Genomic DNA, 23866 nt, shown 5'->3' with positions numbered 1-23866 from the left:
ACTACCAGGACAACCATCTCTCTCTACACTATTATAAAGAACTACCAGGACAACCATCTCTCTCTACACTATTATAAAGAACTACCAGGAGGACAACCATCTCTCTCTACACTATTATAAAGAACTACCAGGACAACCATCTCTCTCTACACTATTATAAAGAACTACCAGGAGGACAACCATCTCTCTCTACACTATTATAAAGAACTACCAGGAGGACAACCATCTCTCTCTACACTATTATAAAGAACTACCAGGACAACCATCTCTCTCTACACTATTATAAAGAACGACCAGGAGGACAACCATCTCTCTCTACACTATTATAAAGAACTACCAGGAGGACAACCATCTCTCTCTACACTATTATAAAGAACTACCAGGAGGACAACCATCTCTCTCTACACTATTATAAAGAACTACCAGGACAACCATCTCTCTCTACACTATTATAAAGAACTACCAGGAGGACAACCATCTCTCTCTACACTATTATAAAGAACTACCAGGACAACCATCTCTCTCTACACTATTATAAAGAACTACCAGGAGGACAACCATCTCTCTCTACACTATTATAAAGAACTACCAGGAGGACAACCATCTCTCTCTACACTATTATAAAGAACTACCAGGAGGACAACCATCTCTCTACACTATTATAAAGAACTACCAGGAGGACAACCATCTCTCTCTACACTATTATAAAGAACTACCAGGAGGACAACCATCTCTCTCTACACTATTATAAAGAACGACCAGGAGGACAACCATCTCTCTCTACACTATTATAAAGAACTACCAGGAGGACAACCATCTCTCTCTACACTATTATAAAGAACTACCAGGAGGACAACCATCTCTCTCTACACTATTATAAAGAACTACCAGGAGGACAACCATCTCTCTCTACACTATTATAAAGAACTACCAGGACAACCATCTCTCTCTACACTATTATAAAGAACTACCAGGACAACCATCTCTCTACACTATTATAAAGAACTACCAGGACAACCATCTCTCTACACTATTATAAAGAACTACCAGGAGCACAACCATCTCTCTCTACACTATTATAAAGAACTACCAGGACAACCATCTCTCTCTACACTATTATAAAGAACTACCAGGAGGACAACCATCTCTCTCTACACTATTATAAAGAACGACCAGGAGGACAACCATCTCTCTACACTATTATAAAGAACTACCAGGAGGACAACCATCTCTCTCTACACTATTATAAAGAACTACCAGGAGGACAACCATCTCTCTCTACACTATTATAAAGAACTACCAGGACAACCATCTCTCTCTACACTATTATAAAGAACTACCAGGAGGACAACCATCTCTCTCTACACTATTATAAAGAACTACCAGGACAACCATCTCTCTCTACACTATTATAAAGAACTACCAGGAGGACAACCATCTCTCTACACTATTATAAAGAACTACCAGGACAACCATCTCTCTCTACACTATTATAAAGAACGACCAGGAGGACAACCATCTCTCTCTACACTATTATAAAGAACTACCAGGACAACCATCTCTCTCTACACTATTATAAAGAACTACCAGGAGGACAACCATCTCTCTCTACACTATTATAAAGAACTACCAGGAGGACAACCATCTCTCTCTACACTATTATAAAGAACTACCAGGAGGACAACCATCTCTCTCTACACTATTATAAAGAACTACCAGGAGGACAACCATCTCTCTACACTATTATAAAGAACTACCAGGACAACCATCTCTCTCTACACTATTATAAAGAACTACCAGGACAACCATCTCTCTCTACACTATTATAAAGAACTACCAGGACAACCATCTCTCTCTACACTATTATAAAGAACTACCAGGAGGACAACCATCTCTCTCTACACTATTATAAAGAACTACCAGGACAACCATCTCTCTCTACACTATTATAAAGAACTACCAGGAGGACAACCATCTCTCTCTACACTATTATAAAGAACTACCAGGAGGACAACCATCTCTCTCTACACTATTATAAAGAACTACCAGGAGGACAACCATCTCTCTCTACACTATTATAAAGAACTACCAGGAGGACAACCATCTCTCTCTACACTATTATAAAGAACTACCAGGACAACCATCTCTCTCTACACTATTATAAAGAACTACCAGGAGGACAACCATCTCTCTCTACACTATTATAAAGAACTACCAGGAGGACAACCATCTCTCTCTACACTATTATAAAGAACTACCAGGACAACCATCTCTCTCTACACTATTATAAAGAACTACCAGGAGGACAACCATCTCTCTCTACACTATTATAAAGAACTACCAGGACAACCATCTCTCTCTACACTATTATAAAGAACTACCAGGACAACCATCTCTCTACACTATTATAAAGAACTACCAGGAGGACAACCATCTCTCTCTACACTATTATAAAGAACTACCAGGAGGACAACCATCTCTCTCTACACTATTATAAAGAACTACCAGGAGGACAACCATCTCTCTCTACACTATTATAAAGAACTACCAGGAGGACAACCATCTCTCTCTACACTATTATAAAGAACTACCAGGAGGACAACCATCTCTCTCTACACTATTATAAAGAACTACCAGGACAACCATCTCTCTCTACACTATTATAAAGAACTACCAGGACAACCATCTCTCTCTACACTATTATAAAGAACTACCAGGAGGACAACCATCTCTCTCTACACTATTATAAAGAACTACCAGGAGGACAACCATCTCTCTCTACACTATTATAAAGAACTACCAGGAGGACAACCATCTCTCTCTACACTATTATAAAGAACTACCAGGAGGACAACCATCTCTCTCTACACTATTATAAAGAACTACCAGGAGGACAACCATCTCTCTCTACACTATTATAAAGAACTACCAGGACAACCATCTCTCTCTACACTATTATAAAGAACTACCAGGAGGACAACCATCTCTCTCTACACTATTATAAAGAACTACCAGGACAACCATCTCTCTCTACACTATTATAAAGAACTACCAGGAGGACAACCATCTCTCTCTACACTATTATAAAGAACTACCGAGGACAACCATCTCTCTCTACACTATTATAAAGAACTACCAGGAGGACAACCATCTCTCTCTACACTATTATAAAGAACTACCAGGAGGACAACCATCTCTCTCTACACTATTATAAAGAACTACCAGGAGGACAACCATCTCTCTCTACACTATTATAAAGAACTACCAGGAGGACAACCATCTCTCTCTACACTATTATAAAGAACTACCAGGACAACCATCTCTCTCTACACTATTATAAAGAACTACCAGGAGGACAACCATCTCTCTCTACACTATTATAAAGAACTACCAGGACAACCATCTCTCTCTACACTATTATAAAGAACTACCAGGAGGACAACCATCTCTCTCTACACTATTATAAAGAACTACCAGGACAACCATCTCTCTCTACACTATTATAAAGAACTACCAGGAGGACAACCATCTCTCTCTACACTATTATAAAGAACTACCAAGGACAACCATCTCTCTCTACACTATTATAAAGAACTACCAGGAGGACAACCATCTCTCTCTACACTATTATAAAGAACTACCAGGACAACCATCTCTCTCTACACTATTATAAAGAACTACCAGGACAACCATCTCTCTCTACACTATTATAAAGAACTACCAGGACAACCATCTCTCTACACTATTATAAAGAACTACCAGGACAACCATCTCTCTCTACACTATTATAAAGAACTACCAGGAGGACAACCATCTCTCTCTACACTATTATGAAGAACGACCAGGAGGACAACCATCTCTCTCTACACTATTATAAAGAACTACCAGGACAACCATCTCTCTCTACACTATTATAAAGAACTACCAGGACAACCATCTCTCTCTACACTATTATAAAGAACTACCATTACAACCATCTCTCTCTACACTATTATAAAGAACTACCAGGAGGACAACCATCTCTCTCTACACTATTATAAAGAACTACCAGGAGGACAACCATCTCTCTCTACACTATTATAAAGAACTACCAGGACAACCATCTCTCTCTACACTATTATAAAGAACTACCAGGAGGACAACCATCTCTCTCTACACTATTATAAAGAACTACCAGGACAACCATCTCTCTCTACACTATTATAAAGAACTACCAGGAGGACAACCATCTCTCTCTACACTATTATAAAGAACTACCAGGAGGACAACCATCTCTCTCTACACTATTATAAAGAACTACCAGGAGGACAACCATCTCTCTCTACACTATTATAAAGAACGACCAGGAGGACAACCATCTCTCTCTACACTATTATAAAGAACTACCAGGAGGACAACCATCTCTCTCTACACTATTATAAAGAACTACCAGGACAACCATCTCTCTACACTATTATAAAGAACTACCAGGACAACCATCTCTCTCTACACTATTATAAAGAACGACCAGGAGGACAACCATCTCTCTCTACACTATTATAAAGAACTACCAGGACAACCATCTCTCTCTACACTATTATAAAGAACTACCAGGAGGACAACCATCTCTCTCTACACTATTATAAAGAACTACCAGGACAACCATCTCTCTCTACACTATTATAAAGAACTACCAGGACAACCATCTCTCTCTACACTATTATAAAGAACTACCAGGACAACCATCTCTCTCTACACTATTATAAAGAACTACCAGGAGGACAACCATCTCTCTCTACACTATTATAAAGAACTACCAGGAGGACAACCATCTCTCTCTACACTATTATAAAGAACTACCAGGAGGACAACCATCTCTCTCTACACTATTATAAAGAACTACCAGGAGGACAACCATCTCTCTCTACACTATTATAAAGAACTACCAGGAGGACAACCATCTCTCTCTACACTATTATAAAGAACTACCAGGACAACCATCTCTCTCTACACTATTATAAAGAACTACCAGGAGGACAACCATCTCTCTCTACACTATTATAAAGAACTACCAGGAGGACAACCATCTCTCTCTACACTATTATAAAGAACTACCAGGAGGACAACCATCTCTCTCTACACTATTATAAAGAACTACCAGGAGGACAACCATCTCTCTACACTATTATAAAGAACTACCAGGACAACCATCTCTCTCTACACTATTATAAAGAACTACCAGGACAACCATCTCTCTCTACACTATTATAAAGAACTACCAGGAGGACAACCATCTCTCTCTACACTATTATAAAGAACTACCAGGAGGACAACCATCTCTCTCTACACTATTATAAAGAACTACCAGGACAACCATCTCTCTCTACACTATTATAAAGAACTACCAGGAGGACAACCATCTCTCTCTACACTATTATAAAGAACTACCAGGAGGACAACCATCTCTCTCTACACTATTATAAAGAACTACCAGGAGGACAACCATCTCTCTCTACACTATTATAAAGAACTACCAGGAGGACAACCATCTCTCTCTACACTATTATAAAGAACTACCAGGAGGACAACCATCTCTCTCTACACTATTATAAAGAACGACCAGGAGGACAACCATCTCTCTCTACACTATTATAAAGAACTACCAGGACAACCATCTCTCTCTACACTATTATAAAGAACTACCAGGACAACCATCTCTCTCTACACTATTATAAAGAACTACCAGGAGGACAACCATCTCTCTCTACACTATTATAAAGAACTACCGAGGACAATCATCTCTCTCTACACTATTATAAAGAACTACCAGGAGGACAACCATCTCTCTCTACACTATTATAAAGAACTACCAGGAGGACAACCATCTCTCTCTACACTATTATAAAGAACTACCAGGACAACCATCTCTCTCTACACTATTATAAAGAACTACCAGGACAACCATCTCTCTCTACACTATTATAAAGAACGACCAGGAGGACAACCATTCTCTCTACACTATTATAAAGAACTACCAGGAGGACAACCATCTCTCTCTACACTATTATAAAGAACTACCAGGAGGACAACCATCTCTCTCTACACTATTATAAAGAACTACCAGGAGGACAACCATCTCTCTCTACACTGTTATAAAGAACTACCAGAGGACAACCATCTCTCTCTACACTATTATAAAGAACTACCAGGACAACCATCTCTCTCTACACTATTATAAAGAACGACCAGGAGGACAACCATCTCTCTCTACACTATTATAAAGAACTACCAGGAGGACAACCATCTCTCTCTACACTATTATAAAGAACTACCAGGAGGACAACCATCTCTCTCTACACTATTATAAAGAACTACCAGGAGGACAACCATCTCTCTCTACACTGTTATAAAGAACTACCAGGAGGACAACCATCTCTCTCTACACTATTATAAAGAACTACCAGGAGGACAACCATCTCTCTCTACACTATTATAAAGAACTACCAGGAGGACAACCATCTCTCTCTACACTATTATAAAGAACTACCAGGACAACCATCTCTCTCTACACTATTGTAAAGAACTACCAGGAGGACAACCATCTCTCTCTACACTATTATAAAGAACTACCAGAGGACAACCATCTCTCTCTACACTATTATAAAGAACTACCAGGAGGACAACCATCTCTCTCTACACTATTATAAAGAACTACCAGGACAACCATCTCTCTCTACACTATTGTAAAGAACTACCAGGAGGACAACCATCTCTCTCTACACTATTATAAAGAACTACCAGGACAACCATCTCTCTCTACACTATTATAAAGAACTACCAGGAGGACAACCATCTCTCTCTACACTATTATAAAGAACTACCAGGACAACCATCTCTCTCTACACTATTATAAAGAACTACCAGGAGGACAACCATCTCTCTCTACACTATTATAAAGAACTACCAGGAGGACAACCATCTCTCTCTACACTATTATAAAGAACTACCAGGACAACCATCTCTCTCTACACTATTATAAAGAACTACCAGAGGACAACCATCTCTCTCTACACTATTATAAAGAACTACCAGGAGGACAACCATCTCTCTCTACACTATTATAAAGAACTACCAGGAGGACAACCATCTCTCTCTACACTATTATAAAGAACTACCAGGACAACCATCTCTCTCTACACTATTATAAAGAACTACCAGGAGGACAACCATCTCTCTCTACACTATTATAAAGAACTACCAGGAGGACAACCATCTCTCTCTACACTATTATAAAGAACTACCAGGACAACCATCTCTCTCTACACTATTATAAAGAACTACCAGGACAACCATCTCTCTCTACACTATTATAAAGAACTACCAGGACAACCATCTCTCTCTACACTATTATAAAGAACTACCAGGACAACCATCTCTCTACACTATTATAAAGAACTACCAGGACAACCATCTCTCTCTACACTATTATAAAGAACTACCAGGACAACCATCTCTCTCTACACTATTATAAAGAACTACCAGGAGGACAACCATCTCTCTCTACACTATTATAAAGAACTACCAGGACAACCATCTCTCTCTACACTATTATAAAGAACTACCAGGACAACCATCTCTCTCTACACTATTATAAAGAACTACCAAGAGGACAACCATCTCTCTCTACACTATTATAAAGAACTACCAGGACAACCATCTCTCTCTACACTATTATAAAGAACTACCAGGACAACCATCTCTCTCTACACTATTATAAAGAACTACCAGGACAACCATCTCTCTCTACACTATTATAAAGAACTACCAGGACAACCATCTCTCTCTACACTATTATAAAGAACTACCAAGAGGACAACCATCTCTCTCTACACTATTATAAAGAACTACCAGGACAACCATCTCTCTCTACACTATTATAAAGAACTACCAGGAGGACAACCATCTCTCTCTACACTATTATAAAGAACTACCAGGACAACCATCTCTCTCTACACTATTATAAAGAACGACCAGGAGGACAACCATCTCTCTCTACACTATTATAAAGAACTACCAGGAGGACAACCATCTCTCTCTACACTATTATAAAGAACTACCAGGAGGACAACCATCTCTCTCTACACTATTATAAAGAACTACCAGGACAACCATCTCTCTCTACACTATTATAAAGAACTACCAGGAGGACAACCATCTCTCTCTACACTATTATAAAGAACTACCAGGACAACCATCTCTCTCTACACTATTATAAAGAACTACCAGGAGGACAACCATCTCTCTCTACACTATTATAAAGAACTACCAGGAGAACCATCTCTCTCTACACTATTATAAAGAACTACCAGGAGGACAACCATCTCTCTCTACACTATTATAAAGAACTACCAGGAGGACAACCATCTCTCTCTACACTATTATAAAGAACTACCAGGAGGACAACCATCTCTCTCTACACTATTATAAAGAACTACCAGGAGGACAACCATCTCTCTCTACACTATTATAAAGAACTACCAGGAGGACAACCATCTCTCTCTACACTATTATAAAGAACTACCAGGAGGACAACCATCTCTCTCTACACTATTATAAAGAACTACCAGGACAACCATCTCTCTCTACACTATTATAAAGAACTACCAGGAGGACAACCATCTCTCTCTACACTATTATAAAGAACTACCAGGACAACCATCTCTCTCTACACTATTATAAAGAACTACCAGGAGGACAACCATCTCTCTCTACACTATTATAAAGAACTACCAGGACAACCATCTCTCTCTACACTATTATAAAGAACGATCAGGAGGACAATCATCTCTCTCTACACTATTATAAAGAACTACCAGGAGGACAACCATCTCTCTCTACACTATTATAAAGAACTACCAGGACAACCATCTCTCTCTACACTATTATAAAGAACTACCAGGACAACCATCTCTCTCTACACTATTATAAAGAACTACCAGGAGGACAACCATCTCTCTCTACACTATTATAAAGAACTACCAGGACAACCATCTCTCTCTACACTATTATAAAGAACTACCAGGACAACCATCTCTCTACACTATTATAAATAACTACCAGGAGGACAACCATCTCTCTCTACACTATTATAAAGAACTACCAGGACAACCATCTCTCTCTACACTATTATAAAGAACTACCAGGACAACCATCTCTCTCTACACTATTATAAAGAACTACCAGGACAACCATCTCTCTCTACACTATTATAAAGAACTACCAGGAGGACAACCATCTCTCTCTACACTATTATAAAGAACTACCAGGACAACCATCTCTCTCTACACTATTATAAAGAACTACCAGGACAACCATCTCTCTCTACACTATTATAAAGAACTACCAAGAGGACAACCATCTCTCTCTACACTATTATAAAGAACTACCAGGACAACCATCTCTCTCTACACTATTATAAAGAACTACCAGGACAACCATCTCTCTCTACACTATTATAAAGAACTACCAGGACAACCATCTCTCTCTACACTATTATAAAGAACTACCAGGACAACCATCTCTCTCTACACTATTATAAAGAACTACCAAGAGGACAACCATCTCTCTCTACACTATTATAAAGAACTACCAGGACAACCATCTCTCTCTACACTATTATAAAGAACTACCAGGAGGACAACCATCTCTCTCTACACTATTATAAAGAACTACCAGGACAACCATCTCTCTCTACACTATTATAAAGAACTACCAGGAGGACAACCATCTCTCTCTACACTATTATAAAGAACTACCGAGGACAACCATCTCTCTCTACACTATTATAAAGAACTACCAGGAGGACAACCATCTCTCTCTACACTATTATAAAGAACTACCAGGAGGACAACCATCTCTCTCTACACTATTATAAAGAACTACCAGGAGGACAACCATCTCTCTCTACACTATTATAAAGAACTACCAGGAGGACAACCATCTCTCTCTACACTATTATAAAGAACTACCAGGAGGACAACCATCTCTCTCTACACTATTATAAAGAACTACCAGAGGACAACCATCTCTCTCTACACTATTATAAAGAACTACCAGGAGGACAACCATCTCTCTCTACACTATTATAAAGAACTACCAGGAGGACAACCATCTCTCTCTACACTATTATAAAGAACTACCAGGAGGACAACCATCTCTCTCTACACTATTATAAAGAACTACCAGGAGGACAACCATCTCTCTCTACACTATTATAAAGAACTACCAGGACAACCATCTCTCTCTACACTATTATAAAGAACGATCAGGAGGACAATCATCTCTCTCTACACTATTATAAAGAACTACCAGGAGGACAACCATCTCTCTCTACACTATTATAAAGAACTACCAGGACAACCATCTCTCTCTACACTATTATAAAGAACTACCAGGACAACCATCTCTCTCTACACTATTATAAAGAACTACCAGGAGGACAACCATCTCTCTCTACACTATTATAAAGAACTACCAGGACAACCATCTCTCTCTACACTATTATAAAGAACTACCAGGACAACCATCTCTCTACACTATTATAAATAACTACCAGGAGGACAACCATCTCTCTCTACACTATTATAAAGAACTACCAGGACAACCATCTCTCTCTACACTATTATAAAGAACTACCAGGACAACCATCTCTCTCTACACTATTATAAAGAACTACCAGGACAACCATCTCTCTCTACACTATTATAAAGAACTACCAGGACAACCATCTCTCTCTACACTATTATAAAGAACGACCAGGAGGACAACCATCTCTCTACACTATTATAAAGAACTACCAGGAGGACAACCATCTCTCTCTACACTATTATAAAGAACTACCAGGACAACCATCTCTCTCTACACTATTATAAAGAACTACCAGGAGGACAACCATCTCTCTCTACACTATTATAAAGAACTACCAGGACAACCATCTCTCTCTACACTATTATAAAGAACTACCAGGAGGACAACCATCTCTCTCTACACTATTATAAAGAACGACCAGGAGGACAACCATCTCTCTCTACACTATTATAAAGAACTACCAGGACAACCATCTCTCTCTACACTATTATAAAGAACTACCAGGAGGACAACCATCTCTCTCTACACTATTATAAAGAACTACCAGGAGGACAACCATCTCTCTCTACACTATTATAAAGAACTACCAGGAGGACAACCATCTCTCTCTACACTATTATAAAGAACGACCAGGAGGACAACCATCTCTCTCTACACTATTATAAAGAACTACCAGGAGGACAACCATCTCTCTCTACACTATTATAAAGAACTACCAGGAGGACAACCATCTCTCTCTACACTATTATAAAGAACTACCAGGACAACCATCTCTCTCTACACTATTATAAAGAACTACCAGGAGGACAACCATCTCTCTCTACACTATTATAAAGAACTACCAGGAGGACAACCATCTCTCTCTACACTATTATAAAGAACTACCAGGACAACCATCTCTCTCTACACTATTATAAAGAACTACCAGGAGGACAACCATCTCTCTCTACACTATTATAAAGAACTACCAGGAGGACAACCATCTCTCTCTACACTATTATAAAGAACTACCAGGAGGACAACCATCTCTCTCTACACTATTATAAAGAACTACCAGGACAACCATCTCTCTCTACACTATTATAAAGAACTACCAGGAGGACAACCATCTCTCTCTACACTATTATAAAGAACTACCAGGAGGACAACCATCTCTCTCTACACTATTATAAAGAACTACCAGGAGGACAACCATCTCTCTCTACACTATTATAAAGAACTACCAGGACAACCATCTCTCTCTACACTATTATAAAGAACTACCAGGAGGACAACCATCTCTCTCTACACTATTATAAAGAACTACCAGGAGGACAACCATCTCTCTCTACACTATTATAAAGAACTACCAGGAGGACAACCATCTCTCTCTACACTATTATAAAGAACTACCAGGAGGACAACCATCTCTCTCTACACTATTATAAAGAACTACCAGGACAACCATCTCTCTCTACACTATTATAAAGAACTACCAGGAGGACAACCATCTCTCTCTACACTATTATAAAGAACTACCAGGACAACCATCTCTCTCTACACTATTATAAAGAACTACCAGGACAACCATCTCTCTCTACACTATTATAAAGAACTACCAGGAGGACAACCATCTCTCTCTACACTATTATAAAGAACTACCAGGACAACCATCTCTCTCTACACTATTATAAAGAACTACCAGGACAACCATCTCTCTCTACACTATTATAAAGAACTACCAGGAGGACAACCATCTCTCTCTACACTATTATAAAGAACTACCAGGACAACCATCTCTCTCTACACTATTATAAAGAACTACCAGGAGGACAACCATCTCTCTCTACACTATTATAAAGAACTACCAGGACAACCATCTCTCTCTACACTATTATAAAGAACTACCAGGACAACCATCTCTCTCTACACTATTATAAAGAACGACCAGGAGGACAACCATCTCTCTACACTATTATAAAGAACTACCAGGAGGACAACCATCTCTCTCTACACTATTATAAAGAACTACCAGGACAACCATCTCTCTCTACACTATTATAAAGAACTACCAGGAGGACAACCATCTCTCTCTACACTATTATAAAGAACTACCAGGACAACCATCTCTCTCTACACTATTATAAAGAACTACCAGGAGGACAACCATCTCTCTCTACACTATTATAAAGAACGACCAGGAGGACAACCATCTCTCTCTACACTATTATAAAGAACTACCAGGAGGACAACCATCTCTCTCTACACTATTATAAAGAACTACCAGGAGGACAACCATCTCTCTCTACACTATTATAAAGAACGACCAGGAGGACAACCATCTCTCTCTACACTATTATAAAGAACTACCAGGAGGACAACCATCTCTCTCTACACTATTATAAAGAACTACCAGGAGGACAACCATCTCTCTCTACACTATTATAAAGAACTACCAGGACAACCATCTCTCTCTACACTATTATAAAGAACTACCAGGAGGACAACCATCTCTCTCTACACTATTATAAAGAACTACCAGGAGGACAACCATCTCTCTCTACACTATTATAAAGAACTACCAGGACAACCATCTCTCTCTACACTATTATAAAGAACTACCAGGAGGACAACCATCTCTCTCTACACTATTATAAAGAACTACCAGGAGGACAACCATCTCTCTCTACACTATTATAAAGAACTACCAGGAGGACAACCATCTCTCTCTACACTATTATAAAGAACTACCAGGACAACCATCTCTCTCTACACTATTATAAAGAACTACCAGGAGGACAACCATCTCTCTCTACACTATTATAAAGAACTACCAGGAGGACAACCATCTCTCTCTACACTATTATAAAGAACTACCAGGAGGACAACCATCTCTCTCTACACTATTATAAAGAACTACCAGGACAACCATCTCTCTCTACACTATTATAAAGAACTACCAGGAGGACAACCATCTCTCTCTACACTATTATAAAGAACTACCAGGAGGACAACCATCTCTCTCTACACTATTATAAAGAACTACCAGGAGGACAACCATCTCTCTCTACACTATTATAAAGAACTACCAGGAGGACAACCATCTCTCTCTACACTATTATAAAGAACTACCAGAGGACAACCATCTCTCTCTACACTATTATAAAGAACTACCAGGAGGACAACCATCTCTCTCTACACTATTATAAAGAACTACCAGGAGGACAACCATCTCTCTCTACACTATTATAAAGAACTACCGAGGACAACCATCTCTCTCTACACTATTATAAAGAACTACCGGAGGACAACCATCTCTCTCTACACTATTATAAAGAACTACCAGGAGGACAACCATCTCTCTCTACACTATTATAAAGAACTACCAGGACAACCATCTCTCTCTACACTATTATAAAGAACTACCAGAGGACAACCATCTCTCTCTACACTATTATAAAGAACTACCAGGAGGACAACCATCTCTCTCTACACTATTATAAAGAACTACCAGAGGACAACCATCTCTCTCTACACTATTATAAAGAACTACCAGGACAACCATCTCTCTCTACACTATTATAAAGAACTACCAGGAGGACAACCATCTCTCTCTACACTATTATAAAGAACTACCAGGACAACCATCTCTCTCTACACTATTATAAAGAACTACCAGGAGGACAACCATCTCTCTCTACACTATTATAAAGAACTACCAGGACAACCATCTCTCTCTACACTATTATAAAGAACTACCAGGACAACCATCTCTCTCTACACTATTATAAAGAACTACCAGGACAACCATCTCTCTCTACACTATTATAAAGAACTACCAGGAGGACAACCATCTCTCTCTACACTATTATAAAGAACTACCAGGAGGACAACCATCTCTCTACACTATTATAAAGAACTACCAGGACAACCATCTCTCTCTACACTATTATAAAGAACTACCAGGAGGACAACCATCTCTCTCTACACTATTATAAAGAACTACCAGGACAACCATCTCGCTCTACACTATTATAAAGAACTACCAGGAGGACAACCATCTCTCTACACTATTATAAAGAACTACCAGGACAACCATCTCTCTCTACACTATTATAAAGAACTACCAGGAGGACAACCATCTCTCTCTACACTATTATAAAGAACTACCAGGAGGACAACCATCTCTCTCTACACTATTATAAAGAACTACCAGGAGGACAACCATCTCTCTCTACACTATTATAAAGAACTACCAGGAGGACAACCATCTCTCTCTACACTATTATAAAGAACTACCAGGAGGACAACCATCTCTCTCTACACTATTATAAAGAACTACCAGGAGGACAACCATCTCTCTCTACACTATTATAAAGAACTACCAGGAGGACAACCATCTCTCTCTACACTATTATAAAGAACTACCAGGACAACCATCTCTCTCTACACTATTATAAAGAACTACCAGGACAACCATCTCTCTCTACACTATTATAAAGAACTACCAGGAGGACAACCATCTCTCTCTACACTATTATAAAGAACTACCAGGACAACCATCTCTCTCTACACTATTATAAAGAACTACCAGAGGACAACCATCTCTCTCTACACTATTATAAAGAACTACCAGGAGGACAACCATCTCTCTCTACACTATTATAAAGAACTACCAGGAGGACAACCATCTCTCTCTACACTATTATAAAGAACTACCAGGAGGACAACCATCTCTCTCTACACTATTATAAAGAACTACCAGGAGGACAACCATCTCTCTCTACACTATTATAAAGAACTACCAGGAGGACAACCATCTCTCTACACTATTATAAAGAACTACCAGGACAACCATCTCTCTCTACACTATTATAAAGAACTACCAGGAGGACAACCATCTCTCTCTACACTATTATAAAGAACTACCAGGACAACCATCTCGCTCTACACTATTATAAAGAACTACCAGGAGGACAACCATCTCTCTCTACACTATTATAAAGAACTACCAGGAGGACAACCATCTCTCTCTACACTATTATAAAGAACTACCAGGAGGACAACCATCTCTCTCTACACTATTATAAAGAACTACCAGGAGGACAACCATCTCTCTACACTATTATAAAGAACTACCAGAGGACAACCATCTCTCTCTACACTATTATAAAGAACTACCAGGAGGACAACCATCTCTCTCTACACTATTATAAAGAACTACCAGGAGGACAACCATCTCTCTCTACACTATTATAAAGAACTACCAGGAGGACAACCATCTCTCTCTACACTATTATAAAGAACTACCAGGACAACCATCTCTCTCTACACTATTATAAAGAACTACCAGGAGGACAACCATCTCTCTCTACACTATTATAAAGAACTACCAGGACAACCATCTCTCTCTACACTATTATAAAGAACTACCAGGACAACCATCTCTCTCTACACTATTATAAAGAACTACCAGGACAACCATCTCTCTCTACACTATTATAAAGAACGACCAGGACAACCATCTCTCTCTACACTATTATAAAGAACTACCAGGACAACCATCTCTCTCTACACTATTATAAAGAACTACCAGGAGGACAACCATCTCTCTCTACACTATTATAAAGAACTACCAGGAGGACAACCATCTCTCTCTACACTATTATAAAGAACTACCAGGAGGACAACCATCTCTCTCTACACTATTATAAAGAACTACCAGGACAACCATCTCTCTCTACACTATTATAAAGAACTACCAGGAGGACAACCATCTCTCTACACTATTATAAAGAACTACCAGGAGGACAACCATCTCTCTCTACACTATTATAAAGAACTACAAGGACAACCATCTCTCTCTACACTATTATAAAGAACTACCAGGAGGACAACCATCTCTCTCTACACTATTATAAAGAACTACCAGGAGGACAACCATCTCTCTCTACACTATTATAAAGAACTACCAGGACAACCATCTCTCTCTACACTATTATAAAGAACTACCAGGACAACCATCTCTCTCTACACTATTATAAAGAACTACCAGGACAACCATCTCTCTCTACACTATTATAAAGAACTACCAGGAGGACAACCATCTCTCTCTACACTATTATAAAGAACGACCAGGACAACCATCTCTCTCTACACTATTATAAAGAACTACCAGGAGGACAACCATCTCTCTCTACACTATTATAAAGAACTACCAGGACAACCATCTCTCTCTACACTATTATAAAGAACTACCAGGAGGACAACCATCTCTCTCTACACTATTATAAAGAACTACCAGGAGGACAACCATCTCTCTCTACACTATTATAAAGAACTACCAGGAGGACAACCATCTCTCTCTACACTATTATAAAGAACTACCAGGACAACCATCTCTCTCTACACTATTATAAAGAACTACCAGGAGGACAACCATCTCTCTCTACACTATTATAAAGAACTACCAGGAGGACAACCATCTCTCTCTACACTATTATAAAGAACTACCAGGAGGACAACCATCTCTCTCTACACTATTATAAAGAACTACCAGGAGGACAACCATCTCTCTCTACACTATTATAAAGAACTACCAGGACAACCATCTCTCTCTACACTATTATAAAGAACTACCAGGACAACCATCTCTCTCTACACTATTATAAAGAACTACCAGGACAACCATCTCTCTCTACACTATTATAAAGAACTACCAGGAGGACAACCATCTCTCTCTACACTATTATAAAGAACTACCAGGACAACCATCTCTCTCTACACTATTATAAAGAACTACCAGGAGGACAACCATCTCTCTCTACACTATTATAAAGAACGACCAGGAGGACAACCATTCTCTCTACACTATTATAAAGAACTACCAGGAGGACAACCATCTCTCTCTACACTATTATAAAGAACTACCAGGAGGACAACCATCTCTCTCTACACTATTATAAAGAACTACCAGGAGGACAACCATCTCTCTCTACACTATTATAAAGAACTACCAGAGGACAACCATCTCTCTCTACACTATTATAAAGAACTACCAGGACAACCATCTCTCTCTACACTATTATAAAGAACTACCAGGAGGACAACCATCTCTCTCTACACTATTATAAAGAACTACCAAGGACAACCATCTCTCTCTACACTATTATAAAGAACTACCAGGAGGACAACCATCTCTCTCTACACTATTATAAAGAACTACCAGAGGACAACCATCTCTCTCTACACTATTATAAAGAACTACCAGGAGGACAACCATCTCTCTCTACACTATTATAAAGAACTACCAGGACAACCATCTCTCTCTACACTATTATAAAGAACGACCAGGAGGACAACCATCTCTCTCTACACTATTATAAAGAACTACCGAGGACAACCATCTCTCTCTACACTATTATAAAGAACTACCAGGAGGACAACCATCTCTCTCTACACTATTATAAAGAACGACCAGGAGGACAACCATCTCTCTCTACACTATTATAAAGAACTACCAGGAGGACAACCATCTCTCTCTACACTATTATAAAGAACTACCAGGAGGACAACCATCTCTCTCTACACTATTATAAAGAACTACCGAGGACAACCATCTCTCTCTACACTATTATAAAGAACTACCAGGAGGACAACCATCTCTCTCTACACTATTATAAAGAACTACCAGGAGGACAACCATCTCTCTCTACACTATTATAAAGAACTACCAGGAGGACAACCATCTCTCTCTACACTATTATAAAGAACTACCAGGAGGACAACCATCTCTCTCTACACTATTATAAAGAACTACCAGGAGGACAACCATCTCTCTCTACACTATTATAAAGAACTACCAGGAGGACAACCATCTCTCTCTACACTATTATAAAGAACTACCGAGGACAACCATCTCTCTCTACACTATTATAAAGAACTACCAGGAGGACAACCATCTCTCTCTACACTATTATAAAGAACTACCAGGAGGACAACCATCTCTCTCTACACTATTATAAAGAACTACCAGGAGGACAACCATCTCTCTCTACACTATTATAAAGAACTACCAGGAGGACAACCATCTCTCTCTACACTATTATAAAGAACTACCAGGAGGACAACCATCTCTCTCTACACTATTATAAAGAACTACCAGGAGGACAACCATCTCTCTCTACACTATTATAAAGAACTACCAGGACAACCATCTCTCTCTACACTATTATAAAGAACTACCAGGAGGACAACCATCTCTCTCTACACTATTATAAAGAACTACCAGGAGGACAACCATCTCTCTCTACACTATTATAAAGAACTACCAGGAGGACAACCATCTCTCTCTACACTATTATAAAGAACTACCAAGGACAACCATCTCTCTCTACACTATTATAAAGAACTACCAGGAGGACAACCATCTCTCTCTACACTATTATAAAGAACTACCAGGAGGACAACCATCTCTCTCTACACTATTATAAAGAACTACCAGGAGGACAACCATCTCTCTCTACACTATTATAAAGAACTACCAGGAGGACAACCATCTCTCTCTACACTATTATAAAGAACTACCAGAGGACAACCATCTCTCTCTACACTATTATAAAGAACTACCAGGACAACCATCTCTCTCTACACTATTATAAAGAACGACCAGGAGGACAACCATCTCTCTCTACACTATTATAAAGAACTACCAGGAGGACAATCATCTCTCTCTACACTATTATAAAGAACTACCAGGAGGACAACCATCTCTCTCTACACTATTATAAAGAACTACCAGAGGACAACCATCTCTCTCTACACTGTTATAAAGAACTACCAGGAGGACAACCATCTCTCTCTACACTATTATAAAGAACTACCGAGGACAACCATCTCTCTCTACACTATTATAAAGAACTACCAGGAGGACAACCATCTCTCTCTACACTATTATAAAGAACTACCAGGACAACCATCTCTCTCTACACTATTATAAAGAACTACCAGGAGGACAACCATCTCTCTCTACACTATTATAAAGAACTACCAGGAGGACAACCATCTCTCTCTACACTATTATAAAGAACTACCAGGAGGACAACCATCTCTCTCTACACTATTATAAAGAACTACCAGGAGGACAACCATCTCTCTCTACACTATTATAAAGAACTACCAGGAGGACAACCATCTCTCTCTACACTATTATAAAGAACTACCAGGACAACCATCTCTCTCTACACTATTGTAAAGAACTACCAGGAGGACAACCATCTCTCTCTACACTATTATAAAGAACTACCAGGACAACCATCTCTCTCTACACTATTATAAAGAACTACCAGGAGGACAACCATCTCTCTCTACACTATTATAAAGAACTACCAGGACAACCATCTCTCTCTACACTATTATAAAGAACTACCAGGAGGACAACCATCTCTCTCTACACTATTATAAAGAACTACCAGGGACAACCATCTCTCTCTACACTATTATAAAGAACTACCAGGACAACCATCTCTCTCTACACTATTATAAAGAACTACCAGGACAACCATCTCTCTCTACACTATTATAAAGAACTACCAGGAGGACAACCATCTCTCTCTACACTATTATAAAGAACTACCAGGAGGACAACCATCTCTCTCTACACTATTATAAAGAACTACCAGGACAACCATCTCTCTCTACACTATTATAAAGAACTACCAGGAGGACAACCATCTCTCTCTACACTATTATAAAGAACTACCAGGACAACCATCTCTCTCTACACTATTATAAAGAACTACCAGGACAACCATCTCTCTCTACACTGTTATAAAGAACTACCAGGAGGACAACCATCTCTCTCTACACTATTATAAAGAACTACCAGGAGGACAACCATCTCTCTCTACACTATTATAAAGAACTACCAGGAGGACAACCATCTCTCTCTACACTATTATAAAGAACTACCAGGACAACCATCTCTCTCTACACTATTATAAAGAACTACCAGGACAACCATCTCTCTCTACACTATTATAAAGAACTACCAGGAGGACAACCATCTCTCTCTACACTATTATAAAGAACTACCAGGACAACCATCTCTCTCTACACTATTATAAAGAACTACCAGGAGGACAACCATCTCTCTCTACACTATTATAAAGAACTACCAAGGACAACCATCTCTCTCTACACTATTATAAAGAACTACCAGGAGGACAACCATCTCTCTACACTATTATAAAGAACTACCAGGACAACCATCTCTCTCTACACTATTATAAAGAACTACCAAGAGGACAACCATCTCTCTCTACACTATTATAAAGAACTACCAGGACAACCATCTCTCTCTACACTATTATAAAGAACTACCAGGAGGACAACCATCTCTCTCTACACTATTATAAAGAACTACCAGGAGGACAACCATCTCTCTCTACACTATTATAAAGAACTACCAGGACAACCATCTCTCTCTACACTATTATAAACAACTACCAGGAGGACAACCATCTCTCTCTACACTATTATAAAGAACTACGAGGACAACCATCTCTCTCTACACTATTATAAAGAACTACCAGGACAACCATCTCTCTCTACACTATTATAAAGAACTACCAGGAGGACAACCATCTCTCTCTACACTATTATAAAGAACTACCAGGAGGACAACCATCTCTCTCTACACTATTATAAAGAACTACCAGGAGGACAACCATCTCTCTCTACACTATTATAAAGAACTACCAGGAGGACAACCATCTCTCTCTACACTATTATAAAGAACTACCAGGAGGACAACCATCTCTCTCTACACTATTATAAAGAACTACCAGGAGGACAACCATCTCTCTCTACACTATTATAAAGAACTACCAGGAGGACAACCATCTCTCTCTACACTATTATAAAGAACTACCAGGAGGACAACCATCTCTCTCTACACTATTATAAAGAACTACCAAGGACAACCATCTCTCTCTACACTATTATAAAGAACTACCAGGACAACCATCTCTCTCTACACTATTATAAAGAACTACCAGGAGGACAACCATCTCTCTCTACACTATTATAAAGAACTACCAGGACAACCATCTCTCTCTACACTATTATAAAGAACTACCAGGAGGACAACCATCTCTCTCTACACTATTATAAAGAACTACCAGGAGGACAACCATCTCTCTCTACACTATTATAAAGAACTACCAGGACAACCATCTCTCTCTACACTATTATAAAGAACTACCAGGAGGACAACCATCTCTCTCTACACTATTATAAAGAACTACCGAGGACAACCATCTCTCTCTACACTATTATAAAGAACTACCAGGAGGACAACCATCTCTCTCTACACTATTATAAAGAACTACCAGGAGGACAACCATCTCTCTCTACACTATTATAAAGAACTACCAGGACAACCATCTCTCTCTACACTATTATAAAGAACTACCAGGAGGACAACCATCTCTCTCTACACTATTATAAAGAACTACCAGGAGGACAACCATCTCTCTCTACACTATTATAAAGAACTACCAGGAGGACAACCATCTCTCTCTACACTATTATAAAGAACGACCAGGAGGACAACCATCTCTCTCTACACTATTATAAAGAACTACCAGGAGGACAACCATCTCTCTCTACACTATTATAAAGAACTACCAGGACAACCATCTCTCTCTACACTATTATAAAGAACTACCAGGACAACCATCTCTCTCTACACTATTATAAAGAACTACCAGGAGGACAACCATCTCTCTCTACACTATTATAAAGAACTACCAGGAGGACAACCATCTCTCTCTACACTATTATAAAGAACTACCAGGAGGACAACCATCTCTCTCTACACTATTATAAAGAACTACCAGGAGGACAACCATCTCTCTCTACACTATTATAAAGAACTACCAGGAGGACAACCATCTCTCTCTACACTATTATAAAGAACTACCAGGACAACCATCTCTCTCTACACTATTATAAAGAACTACCAGGAGGACAACCATCTCTCTCTACACTATTATAAAGAACTACCAGGAGGACAACCATCTCTCTCTACACTATTATAAAGAACTACCAGGAGGACAACCATCTCTCTACACTATTATAAAGAACTACCAGGAGGACAACCATCTCTCTCTACACTATTATAAAGAACTACCAGGAGGACAACCATCTCTCTCTACACTATTATAAAGAACTACCAGGAGGACAACCATCTCTCTCTACACTATTATAAAGAACTACCAGGACAACCATCTCTCTCTACACTATTATAAAGAACTACCAGGAGGACAACCATCTCTCTCTACACTATTATAAAGAACTACCAGGAGGACAACCATCTCTCTCTACACTATTATAAAGAACTACCAGGAGGACAACCATCTCTCTCTACACTATTATAAAGAACTACCAGGAGGACAACCATCTCTCTCTACACTATTATAAAGAACTACCGAGGACAACCATCTCTCTCTACACTATTATAAAGAACTACCAGGAGGACAACCATCTCTCTCTACACTATTATAAAGAACTACCAGGAGGACAACCATCTCTCTCTACACTATTATAAAGAACTACCAGGAGGACAACCATCTCTCTCTACACTATTATAAAGAACTACCAGGACAACCATCTCTCTCTACACTATTATAAAGAACTACCAGGAGGACAACCATCTCTCTCTACACTATTATAAAGAACTACCAGGAGGACAACCATCTCTCTCTACACTATTATAAAGAACTACCAGGACAACCATCTCTCTCTACACTATTATAAAGAACTACCAGGACAACCATCTCTCTCTACACTATTATAAAGAACTACCAGGAGGACAACCATCTCTCTCTACACTATTATAAAGAACTACCAGGAGGACAACCATCTCTCTCTACACTATTATAAAGAACTACCAGGAGGACAACCATCTCTCTCTACACTATTATAAAGAACTACCAGGAGGACAACCATCTCTCTCTACACTATTATAAAGAACTACCAGGACAACCATCTCTCTCTACACTATTATAAAGAACTACCAGGACAACCATCTCTCTCTACACTATTATAAAGAACGACCAGGAGGACAACCATCTCTCTACACTATTATAAAGAACTACCAGGAGGACAATCATCTCTCTCTACACTATTATAAAGAACTACCAGGAGGACAACCATCTCTCTCTACACTATTATAAAGAACTACCAGGACAACCATCTC

General features: G+C 38.9%; 1 protein-coding gene across 1 annotated transcript in view; it reads right to left on the bottom strand.

Annotated features, from left to right (window-relative positions):
• The window catches only part of LOC106593331 (protein sidekick-1), a 607750-nt gene that overhangs the window by 537338 nt on the left and 46546 nt on the right, over positions 1-23866 (bottom strand).

The sequence above is a fragment of the Salmo salar genome, chromosome ssa12 (assembly GCF_905237065.1).
Source record: "Salmo salar chromosome ssa12, Ssal_v3.1, whole genome shotgun sequence".
Lineage (NCBI taxonomy): Eukaryota > Metazoa > Chordata > Actinopteri > Salmoniformes > Salmonidae > Salmo > Salmo salar.
This window is presented reverse-complemented; position numbering and strand designations above follow the sequence as displayed.